This window comes from Biomphalaria glabrata, chromosome 2, assembly GCF_947242115.1.
Source record: "Biomphalaria glabrata chromosome 2, xgBioGlab47.1, whole genome shotgun sequence".
NCBI classification, from domain to species: Eukaryota; Metazoa; Mollusca; class Gastropoda; family Planorbidae; genus Biomphalaria; species Biomphalaria glabrata.
This window is the reverse complement of record NC_074712.1, coordinates 46,609,702-46,637,518: the sequence shown is the minus strand read 5'-3', so window position 1 is coordinate 46,637,518 and position 27,817 is coordinate 46,609,702. Positions and strand designations below refer to the sequence as shown.

The following is a 27,817-nucleotide window of genomic DNA, read 5'->3' as shown; positions in this document are numbered from 1 at the left end:
CAGACGTTACTTCAAAAAAGAAGTGTCATGCATTTAGTCATGCATATTAACCAATGACTTAAATTCAGCCAAGTCACTGGTTTTCCTGGCTAGCTCAGGCAACCCATTCCATGCTCTAATAGCACTAGGGAAGAAGGAGTGTTTGTACAAATTTGTCCTAGCATATGGGACGAGGAATGTGCCTTTATCGTTGTGTCTTTCAGAGTATTTTATTAAATTTTGTTTTTGTATTTGAAGATTATGATTCAGTGTTTTATGTATGATTGCTACTTTACTTTTGAGTCTTCTGTCCTGAAGGGTTTCTAAATTTAGTGATTTTACTAAAGGTGTTACTCTAGTCAAATGTGAATATTCGTCTGTTATGAATCTTACTGCTCTATTTTGTGTCTGTTCCAGTTTCTTAATGTTTTCTTGAGTTGAGGGGTCCCAAACGGAGGATGCATATTCTATTATTGGCCTAACCAAGGTTAAATAACATTTTAGTTTTATGTTCTTATTTGATTTATAGAAATTTCTTTTAATAAATCCTAATGCTTTGTTTGATTTTTTTGTAGTTTCATCAATATGTGGATTCCATGACAGTTTTTCATTTATTATAACACCTAGGTATTTTGCGTTTTTAGTCTGTGTTACTGGTTTGCCATGAATAAGATAAGTGGAATTAATTTGTTTTAGTTTTTTTGTTACTCTTAACAACTGACATTTTTCTGGGTGGAAAGACATGCTCCAATTTGATTCCCATTTCTGTAATTCATCTAATTCTCTTTGTAAAATATCTGTGTCTTGTGTTGTTTTTATTGTTCTATATATTATGCAATCGTCTGCAAATAATCTGACTTTTGTTCCTGAAGTAATGCAATTTGGTATATCATTTTATGTAAATTAAAAATAGTAGTGGACCAAAGACTGTTCCTTGAGGTACACCTGAGTTTACTGTTATCGTTGTTGATTTAGAGCCATTTATTATTACAGTTTGTTCTCTCCCTATCAGAAAATCTTTAATCCACTGATGCAGTGGACCATTAATGCCGAAATATTTTAATTTTTTAAGCAAACTATGGTGGTGAACTTTGTCAAAAGCCTTAGAAAAATCTAGTAAGATAGCATCTATTTGTTCACTATTATCTAAACCTTTTGAAAAATCATCAATTAGTCCTATTAGTTGTGTTTCACATGATCTATATTTCCTAAAGCCATGTTGGTATGGTGTGAGGACATTATGTTTGTCTAAGTGGTTTATGATGTTGCTACATATTATGTGTTCTAGGATTTTACATGTGATGCTGGTAAGTGATACTGGTCTGTAGTTTCCTGGGTCAGATTTTTCTCCTTTTATAAATAGGGGGGTGACATTAGCTTCTTTCCAGTCCTTTGGTACTCTGCCCTGGTTAAGTGAAGCCTGAAAGAGTATTTTGAACACTGGGGCTAGCTCATTGCTTAGTTCTTTGAGTAATCTAGCTGGAATACCATCAGGTCCAGAAGCTTTATTTGGTTTGGTGTTGGCTAATAGTTTTTGAATTCTATTTTCTTGTACTACTATATCTTCTATGTTGTTTACTTGGTTCAAATTCAGTAATATGTCTTTGTCTCCTGGGGCTGAGAATGCTGATGCAAAGTATTTGTTTAGGATGTTTGCTTTAGTTTCGTTATCATTATGTATTATGTTATGTTCATCTTTTAATGGCGCTATGCCTGTTGTTTCCATTTTCTTAGACTTAATGTATGTCCATAGGTTTTTGTTGTTATATTTAGATATTACATTGTTTATGTATTCACTCTGCAGCTGTCTGCTTACTTTTTGGGTTAAGTGTTTAATTTTTATATACTTTATGTAAACTTTTTCTGCATTAGTTTCTTTAAATTTTCTATATAGGTTTTCCTTCTGTTTACAAAGCTTCTTTAGTCTATTATTAAACCAGCATTTATTTATTTTGTTCGATATGTATTTAGTTGGTATATGATTTTCTATAATGCTTTTAAGATGGTTTTTAATGAAATTCCAGAGGTCATCGACTGGTTGGTTAATGTCTTTTTCTAATAAGAATGTTTGTTGAAAGTTTAATGCAGCTTGGTGTAGTTGTGTTAGGTTACATTTATTCCAGAGTAAGATTTTTCTTTTGGGTTTTGTATTGGCTACTGCTTTTATCTGACTGTGTATTTTTATGATCTCATGGTCTGATAGACCAGGGATAATCAACTACTAATCCAGGTCTGTTGGTTAAGAAGAGATCTAATGTGTTGTTTAATCTAGTTGGCTTTTTAATGATTTGATCTAAACTTAGGTTGTGTAAAGTTTCTATGAAAAGCTCATTTATGTCCTTAAGGTTTTGGTGTTTATCTATGGTTAGTGTTTTCCAATTTATATCAGGTAGGTTGAAATCACCCATAATCCAAAAAAACTGCATTTTTATTTGTCTCTTTGCTTGGTGAGTTAATATATTAATATAGATCTAATTGTTAACATATATTTTTTAATTAATAATTTCTTAAGTAGAAAAAAAAAAGAAGAAACAACAAGTTCATCAATTTATTATTAACATTGTATTAAAGCCTTCATTTCAGTAAATACACTTAAAAAATCATAAGTTGATAGCATAAGAACAAAACTCTCTTTAGTAAAAGTTATTGAAAGTTTAATATAGATAAGGAAGATAAATATGCTTAAAAACAACATGGTGGTCGGTAAAGGTTTCTGTGCATCTAAACTATTACCTATAATTTTTTTTGACTTCGTTGTGTCTCAGTTCAGTCCACTACTTGAGAAATGTAGATCTATAGATCTAGTCCAGGTTATATCTAGATCTAAATATCCTGATTCCAGTCACAGTTTTTTATATGCCCGCGTTGCCCACAAAAAGTTCCGCCGCCGCACCTTATAAACAACCTACGACCCAGCACGTGACTCGCCAGCATAGGCTAGTGAAGTGTGATACAAAAACAAGTGCACGCCTCTCTCTCTTAGTAACACACACGCGGTTATTGTGCTTCCACTGCGTTGTTGTGTTCATACTGGATTAACAAAATCAATGTCCAGAATAGATCGAGATTTTTATAAAGCGATTAAAGTGGTGTTTATCTTTCAGAAAATTATTCTTTTTTTTGGTTAAAAAATAAACAAATTAAATTTGAACACAAAGCATAACAACTTCGGATCTAAATCTTGATCTATTTATAAACCTTAAAAAAGAGTCGAGTGTTCTTGTGGATATGATTTTTTTCTTCATTGTTTGTGTTATTAGCGCGGCTAAGGTCAGCGGGCAGATAAACGTGGCACAGAATGAAAGGACGACTGCGACACGCATTTTTTAAAGAATGAAAGACTCGGATCTAGATCTAGATCTAATGTAGTCTTTGGAAAGTTGGATGTACGAGAACAAGTAGTGGGTACGTTTTGATAGCTTGTTATTATTATTATTATTTATATCGAAGTTTCTTATTAACAGCAACAACATAGACATACAGTTGATACAGATCTACAATAATCGATATCAGAATATCTAGACTGGAACTATATTTTATTAAATATATAATATAGATCTAGAATCTAGATCTATTATATATTCTAATAATAATCATAAACCATAAACTAAAATAGAATCTAGAGTTATAATTAGATCTAGATTTAGATCTAAAGATATCTAGATCTGGATGACCTAGATTCTAGCAGAATATAGTATATCTAGTCACTCTAGTTTTATAATCCTAGAGGAGAGGTACAGTAGATCTTGATCGAGATTTAATCTTGAAGTTAATTAAACAGCAAACAATGACTACACTCATTACTGTGTCTAGAAATATAGAATCTAGTCTAGATACATCATATAGGATTTATAGGAGCCTAGTTTTATTAAGTGTCTAGAATAGTCTAGATCAAGATCTAGGTTGCCTAAATCAGCCAGGAAAACCAATTACCTCGACCGAGTTTAAGGTTCTAATTAACATGCACACATGGATACTCGTTAGGCGTAATTATCTTCGAAGAAAAGTCTGTAATTTATAAGATAATAGCTGATACCCGTACCACGCTACGGCTTAAATATTTGGTATAGTGGTATAGGGCCTATGTTTATTTGGTCGGAACTCTCTTAAAGTACTTGAACCTCTAAATAAAACGGCCCGCATTCAGTGGCTATGAACCCGGGCCCACGACCATTAGGGTCCCTTAGCATGTGGCGTAGTAACAATGGGACATAGCGGTTCATTGGGCTTGGGTCCATCACATGACCATTTAGGGGTCAAAGTGAAACCAAAGTGAAAAAAAAAATTGCACATTTGTAACAATCGGAAAAAAAAAAAGAAATCTAAAAAGCTCCTTCAAAATATTCTAAACATTACACGAAACTTCATATTAATTTCAAAACATCAAGCCGTGCTTTAAGCTCGAGTCCAAGTACCAGAGGTTCGCTTGGTAAGGAACTACTTTCCATCAGGTTTATTGTAATTGAAGGCCAGGAAACGTTTAGTAAACACATGTTAGAATATTTACTGTTAAATAATGGACGTAGAACTAGATACTAGTTTGTATCAATGTTCAATAGTTCTACACCTAGGCCTAGACGTGTTTTAGGAATGTAAATAGGTAGCATGGGAAATTGAACACACAATACATTTCTTTACTCATTTGAAACACCTTCAAGTCGTTTAATTCAATTAAGAAGTTGTACAAACATTGACTTGTAAGACACTATTACTTGTATAGAGTCGTAACTGAATCAAACGTAGTGACATTATTACTTTTAAACAAACAAAATATAAAAACCAATCCTTATAAATTGTTTACCCAAGGGAAAGAACGCACTTACAACTGTCTCTCAGTAATGTAGAAGCTATTTCTCTTATTTGGTATCAAAGAAAATTAATTACCAATATTTTTTTTTTTTATTGATTCATGTTGTGTTGGGAACAGATAATAATTGTTTCAACTTGATCCAACAATGAATGTGGGGAGAAATAACGTAGTCAATCATCTCAGAGGACGAAACCCTACTTATTTAGCCGAATGTGTGAATACTGAAGGATTAATTTCCCTTGTTGGTATTAAACAAAATAATTTTGTTAGATCTAGTTGTAATTAATTGACTTTTTTTTTTTTATTGATTCTCATGTCTTGTCTATGCTAAAAAATAATAACACTGATTTTCTCACTTTTACGGCTGGCAAAGATGTCATGATTAAGAAGTGTACTCTTGTAGCATGCTCGGAATATGTAAATACATCTCCGGATTTACGACAGGGCGTCTACCAACGGTCTTAACCTCCACAAACTAAAAAAATATACACTTTTTAAGACTAATGTATGCATATTAAATATTTTATTTTACAGGAAAGTGATATTAAACTTACAAGAACTCTTTTTCTGTCCTCTAAAATATAGCATCTATCTATCTATCTATCTATCTATCTATCTATCTATCTATCTATCTATCTATCTATCTATCTATCTATCTATCTATCTATCTATCTATTTATCTATCTATCTATCTATCTATCTGTCTGTCTGTCTGTCTGTATATGTCTGTATATCTGTCAGTCTGTTTGTTTGTTTGTCTGACTTGACTGTCTATCTCTCTCTCTCTCTCTCTCTCTCTCTATATATATATATATATATATATATATATAGAGAGAGAGAGAGAGAGAGAGATGAATCTATCTATAACACGCTAAAGTAGTAAAGAGTGCAATTTGGCGTTTCCTTTATAAACAAGGACTTATCATGTTGTGCATAAAACATTTGGATTTCGCCTTTTTCTAAAACTAGGTAGAAAATAGTTTGGGAAATTTGACCGCTGATAATTTTGAACGTGAAAACGGCTTAGTCTAGTTGTTCAAAGTACTTCGAGAGTACACATGTTTTTGTCGTTTTCAATTGGGATCATTAGTGATGAATCATTCTGTGAGATACCTAGGGCTTTGGTGTAAATCAATATATCCTCATATATAGACCTCTCTCTCTCTCTCTTTCTATATATATATATATATATATATATATATATATATATATATATTTATTTATTTATTTATTTATTTACCCTGACTATTGTTAAACTGTAAAATGTTCAAAGGGTCCGTAGTGAAGAACATTTCAGAAATCGTACAAACTATCTAGATCCATGTTTCATAACTATCTAGACCTTGTAAACTACCTCGATCTTGTTATAATTGAATTATAAAAATAGTCTTAGAGGTAGCCCTACAACTAGATCTACATACTACTATTGCAACGCCTAACGCACGGTTAGCAATCCCTACGCCACATAGCTGAGTTACTCCAGGATTAGAGAGTAGTGTCGCAGTTTGTCGTGTTTCGGTGTGCCCTGTTTTTGTTTGTTGCTCTTGACTCAAAGTGCTTAACAAAATTGAAATAGGCCGAGGCCTGCAGTGCATGTAAGAAGAGAGAGTGAGAGAGAGAAACATACTTTTTAATAAAGTAGGTCACTGCTATAGCCGAGGAGATAACATGATTAAAGTTAGATAAACAACTTCAAAAACCTTTTCACTTTTATTTTGGGGCTAATTGTTGTGTGTTGAGAAAAAAGAAAACTCTAGATCTCTATCCGAGTCAAATACAACTTTTTATTAAAGAAGAAATTTATGGCTTTGCACGCACGCGTTCTTTGCAGTTGTTCTGCTAATGGTGCTAGCCTCGTTTTTTTTTGTATTTTATAAAATAACATAACTTAGATCTAGAGCTTTGGGATCATGTATGTGCGGTGTGTATACACACTGTCAGATTGTTTTATAAATACTAGGCTCACGTCGTTGTTGTATTGTTTGGTCATGGCCTTATTCACAGTCTAGTTCGTTCTACACCATGGGCGTAGCCAGAATTTTTTTCCGGAGGGGCTTGGGGATCCCCCCCGCGAAATTTTTTTAAAATGTATTTATGTATGTGTGTGTGTGTACATATTCTTTATTGCATTCTGACCCTTCATTCTTTCGGAAGACGTTTATTGTGCCCTAAAATAGGTTCTTCCATGAATTAGTGGGAAAATTGTAGATTCCCGGCCATTACTAGCAAGGGGGTCTGGGGGAGCGCTAGGATTTCCTTGATTTAAACCCGATCTCTATAACTGACTCCTAAAATCTGTCTTAGCCATCTTTGTTGAGCCACATTTAGTGTTTTTCAATTTCGGCAGATGACTATTCACTGCAGTTTATTAAGGGAGCCCTGCCACTGGTAAAAATGTGTAACCTGTCTTGAATACGCTCTTGGAATTAAGTGACTGTAGTTTGCTTTAGATTTTATATCGAAAAGAGAAGTTTTATCGTCAAAATCATCTAAAGGGGTTTTAAACTTTAAAAAAAACGCCATCTGTAGAAGAGGGGTTTAAACTCAAAACCCCTGATTGGATTGGCTACGCTCAAATAATTTTAGTGTGTAATTTGCTTTTTTCTTATACTGAAGATTTTTTTTTAGCCTCAAACCCCCCTGGCGGGGGGTTTAAACTCAAAACCCCTTTGGCTACTCTCATAGATTTTAGAGTGAGTAATTTGCTTTTATTTATATTGAAGTGATACTTTTTAGGTTCAAACTCCACTGGAGGGGAGTTTAAACTCAAAACTACGCTCATAACATTTTGAGTGCGTAATTAGCTTTTTTTTATATTGAAGAGGGGGTTTATCGTAAATTTTGGAGGGGGTTTTAAAATCAAAATCTCCCTTAACTGTGCTCTTGGAATTAGGGGATTTTCGTTTGCATTTTTTTTTGTTTTTTTTTATAGAAGAGGGGGAGTTAACTGCAAAAACACCAAGTAGGGGGTTTAAAACTCAAAACCCCTGGTAGGGGTTTTTAAACTCGAACCCCCCTGGTGGGGGGTTTTAAACTCAAAACCCCCTGGTAGGGGGTTTTAAACTCAAAACCCCATTGGTTGTGCTGGGGCAAGTGATAGTTTAGTATTAAAATCTCACCTAAAATAAACAAAATCAAAGCAAAAAATCATTCACTAAATTCCAATCCCCAAGGGGGGGGGGATTTCATTTCCGGGGGGGGGGTTGGCTACGCCCATGTTATACACTGTCAGCTTGAGACAACATTTGAATGTTACGATGCACTAATGTGCCGTTATGTGGACTGTAACAGTAGGAAAACGATTCATATGTTATATACTTTATTCATGATAGGCCAATGTCAATAAAAATCTTTCTTAAAGTCAAATGCATAGAAAACAAGTGTTTTTTTTGTTTGTTTGTTGTTGTTGTTTTACAAACATTTCCTAGCACTCATCGGGTTTAGCTGAAGTCTTAAGTTTTTGTTTTGGGTTTATTTAAACACTAATCGGTTTGGAGATGTGGATCTATCTCGACTCCTGCCTCTCGGTAACCTCAGTAAAGTACAATTTTATTTGAAATGAATTATTTTTAGAACACTTTTTTATGTAAAGTGTATTTTGTAATTTGTAAATTGTCAATTTTAATCATTTTTTTTAGAGCTTTGCTTGAGTCTATAAATATTGTCATGAATGGTTGTGTTATTTCATGTGCAAATATATTTTGACATGCTCCGATGAATTACCCTGAGCGAGTGTTATAAGATAAGGCGATAATATTATTGGTCTAAAGTCTAAACTAATGGAAATTCAGTTTGACTACCATTGTCCACCTCAACATGACTACCATTGTCCACCTCAACATGACTACCATTGTCCACCTCAGCATGACTACCATTGTCCACCTCAACATGACTACCATTGTCCACCTCAACATGACTACCATTGTCCACCTCAACATGACTACCATTGTCCACCTCAACATGACTACCATTGTCCACCTCAACATGACTACCATTGTCCACCTCAACATGACTACCATTGTCCACCTCAACATGACTACCATTGTCCACCTCAACATGACTACCATTGTCCACCTCAACATGACTACCATTGTCCACCTCAACATGACTACTCTAACAATAACAATAGAGATGTAAACACGAATAACACAATAGATAGTGACTTTCTATAAGGTAATTGAAACAGTGAAGTCGACGTAAAGGTTTCTTCTCGGTAACGGGGTGAGGTCTACTGTCACTAGCACGATGTCGTCTCCATGAAGTCTTGTTCCCTATTCGATTTGTTGATATCATAACCCTAGCCTAATTTTGTCAAGTTATAGTTTCTGCTTTATTCAGTACTTATTCCAGTGAGCTCCAGAGGAGCATAGAGCCGCGACCACACCTGTCCACCGAACTCGGTTCTGAGCAGCTATCTGCTCCCATGTCATCCCAGTCTCCAGATATTGCTGACTGACCTACTCCAGGTTTGTTTAGTCCTGCCCACTTTCCTTCCAGTCAAGCGCCTGACTTGCAACATCGGTCATTGGTTTTCGCTCCGTTTCCCAGATCCATTTTCGCTTTTTAATTCTGTATCTTGGGCTGTTGTTTGTTGTGCTTGGTTCTCTCCCACATGTTGACAGTAGATATCTTTTTGGGTCACCCAATTCCAAAGATCCAGCGTAGGCATCTGTTGACGAAGATGTAGAGATTTACCTTTTTAGTTTGTAACTCTCCATGTCTCTGAATCGTATAGAAGGACTTAACGTTTGTGTTAAGAATCTTTTCTGCAAAGTGCCAGATTGCTTGAAGAATGGTAAAGGCAAACCCCAGCTTTATTAATGCTATTAAATAGTTCGTCCTCGGTCCTAATGCTAGTCGGTATCGAGGATGTTCTCCGTCTTGTAGTATGAGTTGTCTCTCTTGTCTTTTATTGATTCTCATGTTTTGTCCATTACTTTTCCCTAATGGTGCGGTGGGTACTATTAATCTGCATACGTGAATTGAACACAAAGCTTTTAAAGCTTTAACTGACACATAACATAACACCTTTACAATGCTGACACCTAGTCGACAGACGGGTCATTAAGTGCCAGTGTAAGTTGCGCTTATATTTCATTAATAATGGATTGGAACATGGACATTTGTATTTCTTTAACGTCGTATTGTGACGCAGGCAACCATTTTCAAGTTTTTATTTATGTCCTCCATCAGATGATGTATGACCCCGTCTCCTCATGCCCTTTTGAATCTCCTGATGCCCTTCTGGTTCTCCTGTTGTTAGTCAGTCTGGGATGTTTGTGTCTTTGAACAGCATGGCTTGTTTACTAACATGTTTTTGGGTGTCTCGAAATTTAGGCTCTGGAAATTTGGGCACCGATAATTTAGCAACTTTTGACCTATTTCGTTGTTATGTGACCTAGTTGTAAATATGTTCAGGCTAAATGATAATAGTTCTCGGAGAATTTCATTTTCCTCCATTTTCACCGGCCTACTTTGAAGCGATAAAATTTGTGTATTGCTCGGTGTTGTAGCAACATTGTCTTCATGGTATAAACAATGGTCTTCTTTTTGTCTTTTTACAAGTGGCATTTAGGTGTAGACCAATTCTGTTTTGCTAATTTTTTAAAATTAAATCTAAACTAAATATTTTTAGTGCAATGACAAAATAATGTAAAAGGTTAGCACAAATTGGTTGATTATTTAAAATTGTAAATATTTATTGTATCCATGCGAATACTTGCTGATGAGGGAATCCAACAACAGTTTCCGAGACATTGACTTTCAAAATGATTACACAAACTAATCACGAACAGATTTTATTTCATGAAGTCATGCTCGCTAAACACTAACATTAAAAACAAAAAGATTCTAATTTTAAAAAATATTTTTTAATTTGGAGTTTGATTTATGTTCTTATGATTTTTTTTTTCATTGTGGGTTAGAGAGGGGTGAGCGGTAGTGGAGCCTTCATTTACATTCTAAGTATAACTATCTGACGTCACCACAGACTTCAATGTTGATTCTAGTTTCCTGTAGTATGTTCTGGTGCTTAGAAGATTAAAAAGGCTAACATATAACATAATGCCCCATGATAAGAATAAATCAACTTTAAAACCACAAAAACGTTGGAAGGGTATAACAGTAATATACATTTAGAGGGAGGGGATAAAAACCTTATTTATATTTATTTTGTCATTATTTTTAGACATTTAGAATAATCGCGAACATGGGAAGTAACGTAGAGGGTAAATCTTAAGAGTAGAAAACCATATAACCCAATGAACGAAATAAGTTACTTACTGCTTGGGGCGTTCATAGAGCTAACATATACACATATAGAGCTGCTGATTTATTCGTCTTCTAAGCCCATTGTTTCGACAGTTGACCACGAAGACGGATCCCCAGTTTCTTGTTTAGTCAAACTAATGAAATGATCAGAAGGACTGTACTGAGCTAATGTGTGGATGAGAGGACTCACGTGACACTGAAACCTGCACTGCACATCTGTTGTGTGTGTGTGTTTCTATGGTGACGGTGGGGAAAAGGTTAGCTATGCAGTGTGAATGATGCAAGAGAAGCGGCATTGACGTCAGCGGTCTAAGACTGAAAGGACATGTTATTGTTAGTAGTTAGATTGTGTTGAAAATACCGGTACAATTTAATACTATTACTAAAGTCTACTAGATTTATTGCATTTCATCTCACGTGGAATGTGTTTCTATTGTTATACATGTTATGTTTTAGTTTGGTTCACCAAAGAAGTTATTTCAAGAGTTACATGTTAAGACCTACTACACCGTCAGGGGGCTTAGTTGTATACTAGCAGTTAGGTGCTAAAAGTGAGCAACCGTCCACATCAATATCCAAAGTATAGCGCAAGTCTTATTTAATTACAGATCTGCCATCACATACATGTGTTGTAGTATTCGTAGGCTTACAGAAGTACGGTAAACATAACCACATAACTTGTTCCAGAGCTACACCCATTGCCAACTTTATGCTCGGATATGTCTTCACATTACAGTATGAGTACCATCACACTACAATATAAGTACCATACCATCATATTACAATATGAGTACCATACCATCGTATTACAATATGAGTACCATACCTTCATAGTGTAGTACCTTATCAACATCTCGCAGTATGAACTCCTTCCATTCCATATTAATATTTGAGCATTGGTTTACTTTTGAGTTGGCAATGCGATTCAATTATCTTTTTTTTTCAAACTTGTACATTTTACTTTCTTTTATTGAGTAGATTTCCCCCGTTTTCTTCGAATTATTTAATCCTTCAGTTTTCCAAGAAAGCCAGATAGATATTCATCAAATCAATAAATACTTCACCGATTATCACAATGTATTTATTTTATTTTTACGACGCGAGTATCCGATAAGATGTTTGGCCGTTGTCACAGGTGGCCGAGTTCTTGGGAGATTCTTAATACAGTCATTAATGATAGTGGCAAGGTGAACAATGAATAGAGTCTCGATGACTAATATGAATTCAACTACCATAGTCGCACGTGCAATTGAACAGATGTTCAATCTGTTCTTTGTTTAAATGTTTATATCTATCTGGCATGTCGGGAACCTACTGAGGCGTTCATATTCCTTGCATTCAATTAAATGAATAAAAATTAGTGTTTTTAAAAGGCTGAATACTTGTTCAAATGGCGACATCAGTTATGGAACTCTATCGCGATATTTTCTGTTATGACTTGTAGTTGTACTATTGCCGAACAAAGAAACTAAAATCTGACTCACTATGTTGAATTGAAAACACTACTACATGCGGCCTAGTTGTAAAGGTTACTTTAAAAATTGGGTACTGGTCAATTCTGCAGTGGATCCGATTTAACTGCATCAATAGCATTTCAAATTGTGCAGCAGAAAGAACTCGAGTCTAATTGCATCGATTGATTCTAATGCTGTGTCATTGCTTTTTGATGTTAAGTAAATATTTCAATGCACTGTTTGTATTTTTAATCAGCCTGCTCATTGCGACTGTGTTTTGTGTCGAAACTTTGAATTGATTCTACTTTTTGGTTCGTTCATGCTTGCGCAAGCGTCTATTTTGAGTAATGCTGACATTACGACTACGGAAATCATATGACCAAAGAGATGGCTGTTTATAAACTGTCTTTGACCTCCTTCGGATTTTATGATCTGTACTAGACTCTACACTGCTTCCGTGTCAGATAAACATTAGTCCTTTGGTCAATCACATCAGCAAATGACTAACGAGTCAGAAACAGTGATACTTTTCTGATTATATTAGTTTTGTGTCTTGATATATATATATAGTAGATTCTTATACCTGAACACCGACTTACGGGAACTAGGTCAAATTTTTATTTTATTTTTTTATTTGGTGACGGTTTAACTTACAAAAAAACTGAAAGCAGATTCTTATTCTGCAACTAAAGGACTATAAAAATAGCTGTGTTCCTTTGTATTACCACTCATAGTCAAGATTTTATTTTAAAATAAAGTGGGTCACTTCATGCTCCTATATTGAACGCAGTTTTTGGGCTTTCTCCTCAATTGGACAGTGAGCACCGTCATTGTACACCACTATGTAATTGCTAATAAATTATATCTGTGCTACTTAAATTTTTTTTAGATTGCATTAAAAGAAGTAGATTCACTATTGCAATATGTATTTATTTCCTCATATACTCTCTGTCTCTCTCTCTCTCTAGTACTCTATATATAGAATATATAAAGAATATATATATATATATATCGTTTATAGTTTATTATTTATATACCTATGTAATCAATGTGTAGAAACAGACAGAAATAAATCTATATAGATTATATATCTATAAATTAATTATTATAATTTAATAAACATGATATTTTCAACTAGGCTACATTGGCTCACTAGCGGATCCAGAACTTTGAAGTGGGGGGGGGGGGGCGATTTTTTTTCAAACCCTAACCCTAACGCCCAGTAAACCCTAACCCTATGCATAAACGTGCGTACACACACACACATACACACACATATACATATATATATATATATATATATATATATATATATATATATATATATATATATATATATGTTTATATATATATATATATATTAGAATTATAAAAAAGCAGCATTTCTCAACCTTCAGCGAAAAACAAAACAACAGGGGCAGCGCTATAAGGTTCTCTAGTGGGGTTCTTGCTTTTTTCACTGCAGAAACGCATTCTCCTGACAAGTATAGCTCTTATTTATCAATGGATTTCGGGGCGAAGCCCCAACACCAAAAGCGTTTTCTTGCATTCTTCACTGCAGAAACGCATTCTCCTGACAAGTACAGCTCTTTATTCCTCAATGGATTTCGGGGCGAAGCCCCGACGCCAAAAGCGTTTTCTTGCATTCTTCACTGCAGAAACGCATTCTCCTGACAAGTACAGCTCTTTATTCATCAATGGATTTCGGGGCGAAGCCCCGACGCCAAAAGCGTTTTCTTCTTCATCAATGGAGTTCGAAGCTCATTATTCATACTATTAAAAAAGGACCTTTTGAATAATGTTGTACTTGAAAATTATTTTAATATGAATTTATAGGCCCTTAATACATTGCAAATAAAACCGATTTGTTCCTTGAAAAGATACCCCACATATTTAGATTTTTGCTTTGGGGATCGCCGCCGAAAAAAAAATTATTCAATAAATAGTATTCAATATGATTGAGTTATAAATTGTGAATTATAGTCCCAAATTTATTTAACTAGAAAAATATCAGATTGAGTAAAGGTTGGTAAAAGGCGACTATGAAAACATTTTTTGAGTTTATAACTCATCTCAATCATGGCTCTAATACTGAAAAATTTCGTTTGAATTCTAACTTTTCCAATGCAAAGTCTTACTTAAAATAATTATGATAAATTCATGTGAAATTAAATAAACTCTGTCTGGAAATGGGAGGAGCGGTAGAGTGAAAACGATTAATCCTTGCTCCTTTAATAATTTCTTCTAAAGATTGCATTTGGCATTAAAGAATAGGGGTTGGGCGACTCAATATAAGAATTTAATTTATAGTGTATATAAATTATGATGGGGGAAATGCGATTGCATGTATCGCCCTTCCTCCTGATACAACCCTTTTTCATTTAAATTTACTAATGATACTATTTGAGATTAGATTGTGGTATGACATAATATACATAATATACAATGGGTCACATATCAATACGTAGTTTATATTATATAGATATTCAACTAATTTTGTTCACAAACTATGATTCTCCACAAAAATAGGACCGACCCCCCCCCAGCATTCAGAGGGCTAGAGTGGGGAGGGCAGTACATGCAATCGCCCCCCCCCCCCATCCCACCGAATCGGCCAAAATACCAGAAAAGGAGCGACATAATATAAAATGTATATATTAATTCAACTAATTTTGTTCACAAACTATGATTTCTCCATAAAAACGGACCGCCCCCCCCACTCAAAGGGTTAAGGTGGAAAGGGCAGAAGAGGTATTCGTCCCCCCCCCCCCCCCACCAATCGGCAAACAGGGAACGACATAATATAAAGATCGGTTAAAAAATCAGTAACAAGTCTACACAATATAGATATTACATTGATTCTATTAGCAAGCTGTGATTTCTACAAATTAATTGGACCGCCCCCCCACTCGAAAGTGTATGGGGGGGGGGCGGGATTGATACCATCGCCCCCTCCCGACCCCACCAATCGGCCAACATACTAGAGGGGGGGGGCGAAATAATCTAAAAATAGGTTGAAATATAAATAATTTGTATTTATTTTTAACATAAGTAATAAATTCGTATACAAATTGTGTGAATTCTATAATAAAATTCGCCCGCCCCCCCCCCCCTCCCGGGGGGGGGGAGTCGGCCGAGTGGGGGGGGGGGGGCGATCGCCCCTACCGCCCCCCCCCCCCCGGATCCGCCAGTGCATTGGCTACATGTATTTCCTCTGTCTTTCTTTTAATTGCCATCCAAGGACCCTCTTCTTGTTTTCATAAGTTGGATGTTCGTTTTGTGACACATTACTACCCCCCTCCCTCCCATAGATGCTTATAATTCTTTTCATGACTCTCTCCCCCTTCCCTCCACTGCATGTTGGATAGTTTGTGACACTACAAGCTGAGTGTATACTTCTCCTCACTGCCAGCTCATCTGGAGTGATCACCTGCAGTGGGCATGGTCTCTGGCTTCAAATTAGCAGCCCGCACTTTTTCTTTCATTCATAAATTATATATTATAGACATCTCTATCTAGGTCAAGCTTATTCATTGAAAAAATCATAGATTTATTAATCCCAATAATATTTCTTATTACGATTTTGCTGTGTCCAATGAAGGAGAATGAGCTGAATTCATTATTATTCGTTGTATACCCCCTTATTAAATTTTATTTAGCAGCTAACGGTATAAATGTGATTGGCATGTCTTTCTTAAGATGTTTGGAAGCTTATTTTGATAGATCCACCAGCCTACAATCAAACAGGCTCATAATATAGCCTTCATCCCTTATGGGTATGAATTGCCGGGGGAGGTTAAAACAACAGCTTTACATACATGGTTACCGAGAATCTAAAAAAACTGCCATCTGCTTTGGAAAAACGGAACAAAATTACCGGAACTTATCTAAAATTGGACATGCGCAGTCCCGAAACGTTGATTTTTGCTCCAAACATAAAAACAAATGAATTACAAACAAAAAAAGCGACCCGTTCATTGAAGGAGAATTTGATGGGGTGTCCAAAATATAAGACGCTACTATATATATCATTGGCCACCTTCAGTCGTGAAACGACTATGGTTCATCTCGAACACTTTTTCATATGGCTGTGGAGCCCTATTTTGGAGAGACACTCCCGTCCACATATATTGCATGTCAAGGTGGCTTTTGCTTTGGTGGTAGAGGAGCTTGCCATTTTCCATGTGACACGCTTTTCTTCAAGAATCGAGGCCCATGTTTTCTCGCTTTCTATAGCCGTCTCTCTCCAACTAGTGCGGTCTAAGACAATGTCTTCCCAATGGTCAGTATCAATGTTCACTGATTTTATATCCCTTTTTATTACATCAACGTAACGGAAGTGGGGGCGACCAGTTTTTCAAGAGCCAGACGCAAGTTGCCCGTACAGAATGATTTTTGGAAAGCGATTGTCCTTCATCCGGCGAACATGTCCGAGCCAGCACAGGCGGCGTTGCCTGAGGACCGTAAAGATGCTGGGAAGGCCTGTTCTCGCGAGGATCTCAGTAGTACACACTTTTTCTTTTTATGTTATTTTTAAGATCCTTTCGAAGAAAGCGCACGTGGAATGAGTTTAGTTTCCTCTCTTGTTTTGTGTAGGTTGTCCACGACTCTCTGCCGTACAGTAGCGTGCTAAGAACGCATGCCTATCAGAACTCAACAAAGCCATAGACTTGCTGATCGAGTCTATCCAGAATCACAATGTGGCTTTCGCTCAGGGCGATCTACAATTGACATGATTTTCTCCATCCGCCAACTCCAGGAAAAGTGCAGAGAGCAAAGAATGCCTTTGTACATTGCATTCATCGACCTGACAAAGGCCTTTGATCTAGTCAACAGAGAAGGCCTCTTTAAAATCTTACAGTTAATAGGCTGTCTACCCAAGCTACTAAATATTATTGTCTCTTTCCACCAAAATATGATAGGTACAGTGCAGTTCAGACATAGTTCTCTTCATATTATTATTTTTTTTTTTTGCATCGAAAATAAAAGTTGAGTTTGAAAACGTTTAGCCGACATATTAACAGCTAATTAAAAAAAAACAACAACAGATTTACCCGATTTGTAAATAAGTTTCGTTCTTTAATAGAGAAACATTTAGATTTTTTTTTCAAAGAAACAGTCCGCATTATAATTATCCAAATGAACTCTAGCACCACTATTTCTTTGTTCATCTCTAGACTACCTGGTTCTGTGGTATGCCCTCTGAGCTGTGGTCTCGAGATCCGAACCCTGTCCCCCGCCGTTTCGCGTGAGGTTTTGGGCTAGGATGTAAAATCAGCAGCTCTGTTAACATAGGAAACATCTAAAACCAACAAAACTGTTGTAGCTGATACCCAGGTGCTACGTCAAATAGTTCGTGTTTGTTTGTTCACCTAACTTTGTGGCCATTCAATGGCCCGCAGCATAACACTTGTTCTACAGCCACACACATTGTGTACCTTTTTTTTTTTTTTTTCTTCTCATTCTTCAATGAAACAACAGCCATCCTGCCCACTCCCCTCCACGATGTACACACTTTTGGCCTGTTTCTTTTAATAGCCCTTAAAGAACATTTCCACAATTGCTTCGTCATAAGTTATAGAGCCGCCACTTATACACATTTTTCGTTTTTGCCCCGTCAGTAACAAACGCATGTAGTTAATTTTTTTTTTCTTTGGTGGGGGGGGGGGGGATGCAGTACATTTCTTTTCAATAAAATGTTTCATTTTTCGATCGTGTTTTCCATAATTAAAATTTAAAAAGAAAATATTCTTAGTTTTATAATTCTCTCTAGCTACACATAGTGAGGCTGTTTTTTTTTAAATCAATTCCTTCTTTATGAAGCTGAAGACCTTACGGAAGAGCGATTACTTCACTTTTAATAACTAAAGAATGATAGATAAAAAAAATAAAATGCATATTGTCACAAATTAATGATAGCAATCTAGCTAATGATTTGATTTATTAAGGTGCGCACAATGTTCCTCAGTCTTTTTATTTATTAACTCTTTATCTCCGTAATTATTTTGTCCACGTACTGACAGAATTGTTCATTTTTCTCATTTGTACATTCTACCCTGTTATGATTAAACTTCAATAACATTTTGTTTATTATCAGAAAAGAATAATAGAAGAATGCTCTTTTTATATAACACAAATTAAAGTGTATAAAACCAAAACATTCATTTAATTTAATGGGGTGAAATCAACGATGATATCGTTAATTAGGAGAGAAAGAGTTAACCTCTTGACTGAAGACTTGCGGGAATTCCCATTGACACCAAATATCATTTTATGATGGTTATATTTTGATATATATATATATATATATATATATATATATATATATATATATATATATATATAATATATATAAAGTAAAATGTGAGGCGTATGCATGTATGTAAGTATGTCCCCGTATAGAAATCAAAACCGTTTCACCAATCTTGATAAAACTTGGCAGAAATGTTCCTTGGGTACCAACTTAGACCGTAGTATATGTATATGTAGCCCTAGAACAAACTTAAGACCCTCAAAAAAAAAGTTGACCAGCTCTCGAAAGCATTATAACTTCGTCGATCTAGGCCGTGTTTAGTATTGGTGACTCCACTGATATGAAAGCTATGCTGCTAAGCTTTTCTAGCGTCATTGTGCTCCTGAGATAGATTTTGATAAACTTGAGCTTTGAGAATAATATCTCACATGACGCAATGGAAGTGGCCTGAGTTAGCGGTATTCGGATGGAGGTTACAAGGTTTGAGCACACATCATTACCATATGAAGCCAGCTTCCTCAATATGTCAATTGGTGATTGTGGCACTAGTTTGTTGATGATAAGTGCTCATGCATCAATGACATCATTGAACAAGCGTTTTGCCAGTATTTCATTAAACAAGAAAAAGTAACACAGTTTTTCATCAGCATGTCATCGTCCAAAATGTGTCTTGGTTCAAGAAGAAACCCAAAGGTGTCCACATGGTATTCCAGTCTTTGGAATCTGTACTTCATCTCCATATGAAGTCTGTCCCGAACTTCTTTGGCAACACGTTTGAATTGCAGTTATATTGACAGTCCTACATCAGAACTCAACTCTCCATCAAGTCTTTTCTTTTTTTTTTTGGTTATTTTGATTACAGGAACTACCATCTTTTGCTTGTATTACTTTCCTTTTTTAAACTCCAGGCTCCAGCTTCTTTCAGTTTGGTCTATCTCTGGGGTGAATTGGAAAAAAGTGGAACAATTCATGTACAGTTCCAAAAACAAATGGTGACAATTGCTGGATCTATCTCAGCAGAATGATTATCACAGAGAGTGATTATCACAGTTCAGAAATTTTGCCTTTGGATTTATGTTTAAGAGACGTTTTTGCAGGCCAGACAGACGGCCACTCATTATGGCTTCGTTACCATAGGTTTGACCTCTGTACAGAACAAAGTGAAGTCCAATATCTTTAAGAGTTTTTCAGAACAAAGTCTTCATAATGTTGTCCATCAGGTTTCAAAATTTCAAAGTAACCATGATGAATGGCTCTTTTATTTCGAAATTATCAACATCCAAGTAACAATCTATTAGGGATACCTGTTCTTGATGAGAAACATCTGGGGTTGAATCAAGCATAAGAGGGAAGTAACAAACTTGCTTGACTTCCCCAATAATTGATTCCCTAACTTTATTGCCCATCAAGTTAATAAACTCATTTTGAATTTCTGGTGACAAATAATCCAAAACAATCCAATACTGCTGATTTTTCCAAATGTGCGCATGAAACATATCTGACAGTTCATCTGGTTCTGCCTTAAGCTTTTGTTCTCCTAACTTCCTCTTCAAAAGAGATTGTCTGTGGTGGACTTCTTCTTCATGTTCTTTCAGTCTCTTGGGTTTCTTCCATTTAGTGAAACCAACTCCAGATTTGCTCAATGGACTAGATGTCTTTTCTGATGCCTCAGTACACATGCAAAACAAAATAGACATCTCAAGTGTGGAGAGAAGAGGAGCCAAGATCGATTGCATATTTTCCCTGTAGGAAGCTTTCTAGAGAACCATGATGTCAAACTTCGTGATTTATTTTGAGTAAACTGTACTGGAAACAGATACCGTTCATCTTTGTTTTGGACAAATAAGCTACCCTTTAACACAAACTTTGCTCGCAGTTCCTCATATAAAATTCAAGGCTGGATATGTCCGAAATCTTTGTACTTATAATTACAACTTCTTCCACATCTGGAGAAAGTGATTTTGTTTATCAGTTTTCTTCTTACATGATAAGGATGATGAAATAAACTACCCTATATACCAAGTTACTTCCTGAGAGTAACAAGGCACTAGTCAGCGCTATTCCTTGAAATTGAGAGTAACCCCGCGTGGAAAGTATAAATATTCTGTGTGGAATACATACAATATGGTCACTAACTCATATAAGAACGTGAAAAGCAAGGTAACATGAAAGTGACGTAATATTTAATCAATTTAAAAACAAATTTTGGACACTCATTTGGGGGCCCCTCTTAAGTGGGAGCCCGGGTGTGTCACAGTGTTGAGTGTTATTAATTAGTTTCATTGGTGTTATCAAGGCTCACCGATAGACTTGACAGAGACCAGACAAAGGTTAGGGCAATGTCAGTTAGATGTTTGTCTTGTAGAGAGACTGATACGGGGATCGGGACAGACACAGACCATTATTAATGTTACTTTAGGCGTGGGCTAGATACTCAGCCTATATATATAGAGAAGTTTGGGGCAGACCGGGACACAGCGCCATTTGGTGTTAGCAGTGGCGTGTGTCGTGTGCCAGAGATGCTGTAGCATGTAGGAAGTAGTTCTAAAGGACCAGGGTAAGAAAATAATTTGTATTAGTTATTGCATTGGAAGGTAGTTGATTAAGAATAAATAGAATTTGTGCTTTAGCCAGTTGTAAGCAATATCCTGTGTTTCCCTTGTTGGCATCAAATAAAATAATTAATTGCCAGTAATTAACTAATTGGTAACTTTTTATTTTATTGATTCATGTCTTGTCTATGCCATTGAATAATTGTGCGAAGTTATAACTTGATTCGAGAATGGTTGTGGGAGAAATAGCGTGTACACACTTTTTACCAGACAGACAGCCAGTGATATAAGCTTGTAAAAAAAAAACACATCAAAGATGCATTCGTCTTACAAAATGAACAAACCAATGAGGAATAAAAAAAATTGTTAGTTCAAAAGGAATTCGTACTCTTTACATTACTTCTTTCCTAAAATAACCTAAAAGTGCATTTCTATAAATAGCACACATTTCTCCAGTGTTAAGGTAGGTGACATGTATCGTGTATCCAACCCACTACATTAACAAGTTGGCCGATATGAACGGTACATACAATTGTCTAACTAACACCCCAACTAGCGCTGCGACGTATGCCATTCCTAGCACCTATATGATGGTTTTAACACGGTACATACAATTGTCTAACCAACACCCCAACTAGCGCTGCGACGTAAGCCATTCCTAGCATCTATATGATGGTTTTAACACGGTACATACAATTGTCTAACCAACACCCCAACTAGCGCTGCGACGTAAGCCATTCCTAGCATCTATATGATGGTTTTAACACGGCAAATACAATTGTCTAACCAACACCCCAACTAGCGCTGCGACTTAAGCCATTCCTAGCATCTATATGATGGTTTTAACACGGCAAATACAATTGTCTAACTAACACCCCAACTAGCGCTGCGACTTAAGCCATTCCTAGCATCTATATGATGGTTTTAACACGGCAAATACAATTGTCTAACCAACACCCCAACTAGCGCTGCGACTTAAGCCATTCCTAGCATCTATATGATGGTTTTAACACGGTACATACAATTGTCTAACCAACACCCCAACTAGCGCTGCGACGTAAGCCATTCCTAGCATCTATATGATGGTTTTAACACGGCAAATACAATTGTCTAACCAACACCCCAACTAGCGCTGCGACTTAAGCCATTCCTAGCATCTATATGATGGTTTTAACACGGCAAATACAATTGTCTAACTAACACCCCAACTAGCGCTGCGACTTAAGCCATTCCTAGCATCTATATGATGGTTTTAACACGGCAAATACAATTGTCTAACTAACACCCCAACTAGCGCTGCGACTTAAGCCATTCCTAGCATCTATATGATGGTTTTAACACGGCAAATACAATTGTCTAACTAACACCCCAACTAGCGCTGCGACTTAAGCCATTCCTAGCATCTATATGATGGTTTTAACACGGCAAATACAATTGTCTAACTAACACCCCAACTAGCGCTGCGACTTAAGCCATTCCTAGCATCTATATGATGGTTTTAACACGGTACATACAATTGTCTAACCAACACCCCAACTAGCGCTGCGACTTAAGCCATTCCTAGCATCTATATGATGGTTTTAACACGGTACATACAATTGTCTAACCAACACCCCAACTAGCGCTGCGACTTAAGCCATTCCTAGCATCTATATGATGGTTTTAACACGGCAAATACAATTGTCTAACCAACACCCCAACTAGCGCTGCGACTTAAGCCATTCCTAGCATCTATATGATGGTTTTAACACGGCAAATACAATTGTCTAACTAACACCCCAACTAGCGCTGCGACTTAAGCCATTCCTAGCATCTATATGATGGTTTTAACACGGTACATACAATTGTCTAACCAACACCCCAACTAGCGCTGCGACTTAAGCCATTCCTAGCATCTATATGATGGTTTTAACACGGTACATACAATTGTCTAACCAACACCCCAACTAGCGCTGCGACTTAAGCCATTCCTAGCATCTATATGATGGTTTTAACACGGTACATACAATTGTCTAACCAACACCCCAACTAGCGCTGCGACTTAAGCCATTCCTAGCATCTATATGATGGTTTTAACACGGCAAATACAATTGTCTAACCAACACCCCAACTAGCGCTGCGACTTAAGCCATTCCTAGCACCTATATGATGGTTTTAACACGGTACATACAATTGTCTAACCAACACCCCAACTAGCGCTGCGACTTAAGCCATTCCTAGCATCTATATGATGGTTTTAACACGGCAAATACAATTGTCTAACCAACACCCCAACTAGCGCTGCGACTTAAGCCATTCCTAGCGAAAACTTTGGAACTAGGCCACACAATATCCGACAGTCCAAGTACTTAGTTTGAGAAATCTGCAAACCTTATTTATCAATGAAATAAGTGACTCTAAATAATAATTGTGTTTCTATGGAAGCTATTTGACGATATCCCACAATATTTTGTATCTATATATTCAATATTGAAACAAAATAAATTAATTGCTACTCATTGATTAACTAAGTGGTTGCTTTTTTGGTAGATTTGTCTCGAGCTGAGTTGTGCTTGTTATGCATCCAAAGACTGCACGAAAACCTCTCAGTTACTTCGTCATATGTCCTGGCTTGACATAGAAAACTTGAAGCATGCTATAGGAGCATCAATGACATAACAATGACATTTAGTAATAATAATAATAATCTTTATTGTCCGTATGGAAATTTGTCTTACAATTTGTGCATTACACCAAACAAAAAACATTATAACTATAAGAAACAAAATTGTACATTCACACCAGACTCACACATAATTTACATGTGACAAAGTTTATACCAGCTTCATCTGCATAACTAATTACAAAAGAACATTCAATATACATCCAGCAAAGAAATAATAATGAATAATGAAAGCACAACTTGCATGTCGCCTCAGTGCAGCGCCATTTATGTCTTTATAGAAAATGTTTCTATTATTTTATTTTTGAGTCCGTCACAAATGATCTACTTCTGCTAACTTCACATCGGGCACACACGTTGTCGCATCAACTTTGATAATTTGAACTGTTTATTTCGCATGCCTAGAAAGTCATGGTCTTTTGAATCCATGAGACTCGAACTAAAGGAATTTAAATGATTTCCCCAAGAAAGACCAAACAGGAAGAGGAACTGTGCTGAACTGAATCTTCTGGTTAAGTGTAGACCCTTTTTTATGTTGTGTGTGTGTGGTGTGTGTAGAGGATGCAAATGAAAGTGACGGAGTGAAGGTATTGAAACAAGAGGGTGTATAAGTAATTTGTGGGATGCATTGATTTCTGCACTCACTCCCATATTTTTTTTCTTCAAATGCTACAAATCACGTGCAAGTTGTGTCCGCCCCCCACCCCCCTCCTTCTTTCTTAAAAGTAGATAAATCACTTTTTAAAAAATGGCTAAATAATATTGACTACACAGTGCGATTATCTGCCCACGCGTTCTAATGTTACTGGTAAACTAGTGCCCTATCCTTGGTATTCCAAACATCTTTTTGGTCCAGCAGAAATATGCTGAGTGTGTTAAATGTGTAACGTAGCTCAAGTGGACCACAGGGAAGGAAGACACGTGATTCTATCTGATATAATCGTACAAGGTGTGTACATTGGTCAAATTTTTTTTTAGAATCCTACACATACACATTGCCAGTAGTCAAGTGTCTGACAGCAGGACTTAAAGTAGACATGTGCATGTTTGCAATGTATTGTATGAGTATGTAATAGCTACATGCTGACCATGCAGACTAGTGCATTCGTTACCTACATCTTAGGATACGAAAATGAAGCAGAGAGATCGGACTATTAATTGTGAGCCACATCTATCTATATATATCCAGAGTATAATGCACTTTTCACAGCTGAGTTACAATGTGCTAAGCCTTGTATATATAGGCACATCAGATAGCTCTTTTTCCACCAGCTATAATGAAGGCATTTAAAATGGTGATTGACATGGTTATATCAAGAAATACATATATCTAGACTCTAGATGATATGGTCACCTCACGAGGATACCTGGCCTTCTTACCAAGCCTTTTCCACAATACAAAAAAGAATAAGAAAAAAAGCAACAGACGGAATGGGAAGAAAATGTTAGTTCTGGATGACCAGTCATCTTAGCCATCATTTCTTAGGATTTGCTTCCACCAATTAGACTTCTGTCTGTCTCGTTTTAGAACTTCATTCTTTGTCGTCTAGTTTAAAAACATTTTCTAATTAATGTCAGTACCGTATAATTTTTAGATCGGTAGATTGTATTTAGTGCAATTCTATGCTTGTACTATAGCACGCTCAGAGCGTTGTTTATCCTCTCTTTTTTTGGACGAGTGGAAGGAGGGGTATCTGGGAGAAGGTTCTCCATGCTGCCCCTTCATCCCGGTCATTTCATCCTTGGTCACTTCATCCTCGGTCACTTCATCACCTGGTCACTTCATCCGCTGGTCATTTCATCCTTTAATTTATCAAATAATAATTGTAAAAGGTATGAAATTAGCTATAACCCTAACCCCAAATTAACAATATTTCATATATTTATTTTTATTTACATGACAAAAAGAATTAACATTAATAAATAAGAATAGAATAGAATGTCATTAAAAACATAAAATTAACATCTATAGATATTGAGCTAATGTAAAAATTGTTTTTGCGAGTTAATTGAAATCAATAAAATTGGCTATTACTTGTAGGTACAGAAGTCGATTCTTTGATTCGTATACACATCATTTGTAATTTCTTGACCAGTGTTGCGTATTTCTTGAAGTCAGCGTTTATTAAAATAAATACAACGTTATAGCAGAGTTTCAAATGACACGCTCAGGTTTAAGAAAGAACAATTGACAAATAAAGTGAAAGATGGCCTCCAGTTGATAAGTTATCAGCGACAAGATCATAAGTAGTCTAATCGTTCTCATCTCTCAAAAATGAACACTACTTCCACCACACCTTGGACATCGATGATAAATCATGAGCGCAGAGCGGCATGATCATAATTATTCAAATCGTACTTCTGCGTCTCAAAAGATGTTCGCTACTTCCACACCTTGGCCTTTGATCATTACATCACGCACTATGCGCAAGATAATATTGACACCCCTTCAACCAACAGAAACAATAGAATTAAATACAAACTCCGCAATATATCTTCTTATTGAAATATATTCATTCATTTCTCAACAAGTCTGACGAGAGAAGTGGAACACTATAAACACTATAATAACATATCCAAAATATCAACAAGTATTCTAAATAAGCATATTTATATATTAGATCAGGGGTGGGCAATCTTTTTCAACCGAGGGCCGCATTAATAAAATTTGGGGACCAGGCGGGCCGCATATATATATATATATATATATATATATATATATATATATATATATATATATATATATGAGGAATTATAACAAGAGTTAGCAATTTCTTGAACTAACTTTACGAATTTTTATTTTTTATTTTGCTATTGTCCATTTACATCCATCATTTCACCACGAATGTATAGTTGTACTTAATATGAAGTATATAACTGTTTACTCTCGTGCATAATGTTCCGGAACCATGGAACTAGCTTACTAGTTGTTGCTTTTCTTGCGACTACTGTTAAATTAACTTCAATAAGCATCGACCTGTTCTAACACTTGATAATTTTCAAACAAAAAGAAAATCTTGTTCAAAGATGAATGTGGTTGCTTAAAATGTAAAAGTTTAAGTTTCTTAAAGTGTGGATATACAGCTTCTGGCACCCTTAAAACTTCCGCGAAGGAACTGACTATAACTTCTCTTTCAGGTCATAATTTGCTTGGAGGTATGTCATCTGGAGCTGAGTCAGCTTCTGCATTAAGTGGTGAACTGAGATTATTGAAAACTGGTTTCAAGTTCTTGACGTCGTAAAACTTGTTTTAAAATTCCACAATCAAGGAATCCAAATAAGTCTTGTACTTTTCAACCATTTCACTAGAAATAGTTTCACCTTTCAGCTAAGGTCAAATGATAAAACCTTAATTTCTCTTGCTGGCCTCAAGAAATGGAATATCTTTGTTTGAAAAGATTTAAGATGCACACACATTTGATGTGCAAACCACAAATTGCAGTGCTTCCAATGATAAACATGAAGTCTGTCTTCAACTCTTCATTTGAAATGTTAGTAACAAAGTCACAGTTAATGTCCATCAAGGAACCTAACATTTTCTTCCTTGAGATTCCATGTTGATCTAATGATTGGCCAGCGAATACTACTGTGTTACCGAATATCAGAATGTTTTAATTCCAAATCTTCACGTACTTTTCGGAACTGCCAGTCGGGGCCGGCCTTGGATACTTGGAGGCCCCGAATAAAATATAAAAATACAAAATAAAGGGAAAAAACTAAAATTATGCAATTTATTAAAGACCTAGTGTACTTCAAACAATAACATTGAATTCAAGTTTCGCTGTTTTCCTTCTCTTTTAATCAAAGCGTATTTCCTTAGCGAGGTTCCCAACTATC

At 36.0% G+C, this 27,817-nt stretch overlaps 1 protein-coding gene across 2 annotated transcripts in view; it reads left to right on the top strand.

The window, feature by feature from the left end:
- Positions 1 to 27,817, top strand: part of LOC106071770 (uncharacterized) — a 102,900-nt gene that overhangs the window by 54,906 nt on the left and 20,177 nt on the right. Inside the window, exon 1 of one of the 2 annotated variants that reach the window (XM_056020888.1) lies at positions 2,939 to 3,384. The exons of the other annotated variant lie outside the window; for it this stretch is intronic. The gene's annotated coding sequence lies outside the window, so the exon portion shown is untranslated. Of the gene's footprint in view, positions 1 to 2,938; positions 3,385 to 27,817 lie in introns of those variants that run through there. 2 annotated transcript variants of the gene reach the window in all.